Source organism: Castor canadensis, chromosome 2 (assembly GCF_047511655.1).
Source record: "Castor canadensis chromosome 2, mCasCan1.hap1v2, whole genome shotgun sequence".
NCBI lineage: Eukaryota > Metazoa > Chordata > Mammalia > Rodentia > Castoridae > Castor > Castor canadensis.
This window is the reverse complement of record NC_133387.1, coordinates 5210518-5213263: the sequence shown is the minus strand read 5'-3', so window position 1 is coordinate 5213263 and position 2746 is coordinate 5210518. Positions and strand designations below refer to the sequence as shown.

Sequence of the window (2746 nt, the reverse complement as noted above, 5' to 3'; positions counted from 1 at the left end):
GATCTAATGTCCACATATGAGGGAGAACATACGATTTTTGGTCTTTTGGGCCAGGCTAACCTCACTCAGAATGATGTTCTCCAATTCCATCCATTTACCAGAGAATGATAACATTTCGTTCTTCTTCATGGCTGCATAAAATTCCATTGTGTATAGATACCACATTTTCTTAATCCATTCGTCAGTAGTGGGGCATCTTGGCTGTTTCCATAACTTGGCTATTGTGAATAGTGCCGCAATAAACATGGATGTGCAGGTGCCTCTGGAGTAACAGTCTTTTGGGTAAATCCCCAAGAGTGGTATTGCTGGATCAAATGGTAGATCGATGTCCAGCTTTTTAAGTAGCCTCCAAATTTTTTTCCAGAGTGGTTGTACTAGTCTACATTCCCACCAACAGTGTTAGAGGGTTCCTTTTTCCCCGCATCCTCGCCAACACCTGTTGTTGGTGGTGTTGCTGATGATGGCTATTCTAACAGGGGTGAGGTGGAATCTTAGTGTGGTTTTAATTTGCATTTCCTTTATTGCTAGAGATGGTGAGCATTTTTTCATGTGTTTTCTGACCATTTGAATTTCTTCTTTTGAGAAAGTTCTGTTTAGTTCACTTGTCCATTTCTTTATTGGTTCATTAGTTTTGGGAGAATTTAGTTTTTTAAGTTCCCTGTATATTCTGGTTATCAGTCCTTTGTCTGATGTATAATTGGCAAATATTTTCTCCCACTCTGTGGGTGTTCTCTTCAGTTTAGAGACCATTTCTTTTGATGAACAGAAGCTTTTTAGTTTTATGAGGTCCCATTTATCTATGCTATCTCTTAGTTGCTGTGCTGCTGGGGTTTCATTGAGAAAGTTCTTACCTATACCTACTAACTCCAGAGTATTTCCTACTCCTTCTTGTATCAACTTAAGAGTTTGGGGTCTGATATTAAGATCCTTGATCTGGGAAGACTTCTCTGACTTTCTAGGCTAGGGTTGGGTGGTCCTCCTCTGTAGTCTCATGGTCTCATCTATGAACTTGAATCAAAATGTTTTTCACATATGTGTAATTGGTCGTGGTCGGGGCCGTGGAGCTCATGGAGGCAAGGCCGAAGATAAGGAGTGGATCCCTGTCACCAAGCTGGGCCGCCTGGTCAAGGACATGAAGATCAAGTCTTTGGAGGAGATCTATCTTTTCTCCCTGCCCATCAAGGAGTCTGAGATTATTGACTTTTTCCTGGGGGCGTCCCTCAAGGATGAGGTCTTGAAGATCATGCCTGTGCAGAAGCAGACTCGGGCTGACCAGCGCACCAGCTTTAAGGCATTTGTAGCCATTGGGGACTACAATGGTCATGTCGGGCTAGGTGTTAAGTGTTCCAAGGAGGTAGCCACTGCCATCCGAGGTGCCATCATCTTGGCCAAACTCTCTATTGTCCCTGTGCGGAGAGGCTACTGGGGGAACAAGATTGGCAAGCCTCATACTGTCCCATGCAAGGTGACAGGCCGCTGTGGTTCTGTGCTGGTGCGTCTCATCCCTGCCCCCAGGGGCACTGGCATCGTGTCGGCTCCTGTGCCCAAGAAGCTACTGATGATGGCTGGTATTGATGACTGCTACACTTCAGCCAGGGGCTGCACTGCCACCCTGGGCAACTTTGCTAAGGCCACCTTTGATGCCATCTCCAAGACCTACAGCTACTTGACCCCCGACCTCTGGAAAGAGACCGTGTTCACCAAGTCTCCCTATCAGGAATTCACTGACCATCTTGTGAAAACCCATACCAGAATCTCTGTGCAGAGGACCCAGGCTCCAGCTGTGGCTACAACATAGGATTTTTTAAAAAATATAAAAATAATAAAGTGAAAAAAAAAGTTTTTCACATATGTGTAATTACATCAATTATATGTATAATTCATCAATTAAAAATTGTTCTACCACTGAGCTACACCCCAGCCCTAAGAAATATATTTAACAGACATGGTGCATTGCATAATAATTTCCTATGATACAGTTCTCTAATATCAAAGAGAACACTTCTGTGTCTGTAGCCCCGTGAGAGCACGAGCCGTATCTATCTTGCCATTGGTTAATTATACCTTGGACGTAGAAGGGCTCGGTATATCTTCTTTTAAGAGTAAAGATGAAAGCTCCTAGTTTTAGCTTTTCACTTTTATCTCCCTAGCTTTTAACCCATTTCTGGCTCTTGACTCCTTTTTCATCCCGCATTCCTGGGCTCACTCTGTTTACTGCTGCACTGATGACGCTGATGCCTCGCCCTGGTCTGCCCCCATTTTTCATGCACATACTTTCTTTATCTAGATGCTGTTGTTGCCTTTGATCATGGTTATGAGGCTGGCCTGGAACTCCTGCTCTTCCTGCCTCAGCTTCCTGAGTGCTGAGATTACAGGCATGCACCATCATGCCCGGCTCATTGACTTAGGCTTCTGACATAGGAGGAAGACTGTAAGAAACATGGTGCTGGGCCTGGGATGTGCTTCAAAGTCCAAGTTTTGCTGGAATTAATGTTACTGTTTTGTTTTCCACGTTAGCCTGCTTTCTGACACTTGATGGTGGCTTCCTTGTTTTGCTCATATACAACGGACCCTCCGTTTGTATCTGCCATCTTGTTCCTGTGACTTCATGGGTTTTGAGCTGTCACTGCCAAGGTCAACCTTAACTTCACCCCTGGCTCTCTTTTGGCCACAGGCCCCTGGGTGCTACTGGGTTTGGCCCCTCCTCTCCCCTCCTTCCTGTTGTTTATCTGGCTTCCTTGCCCAT

The 2746-nt window shown here is 45.0% G+C and overlaps 1 pseudogene; it reads left to right on the top strand.

Annotated features, from left to right (window-relative positions):
• The first annotated feature begins 1050 nt into the window (after positions 1-1050).
• Positions 1051-1821, top strand: LOC109674962 (small ribosomal subunit protein uS5 pseudogene; annotated as a pseudogene).
• The last annotated feature ends 925 nt before the right edge of the window (positions 1822-2746 follow it).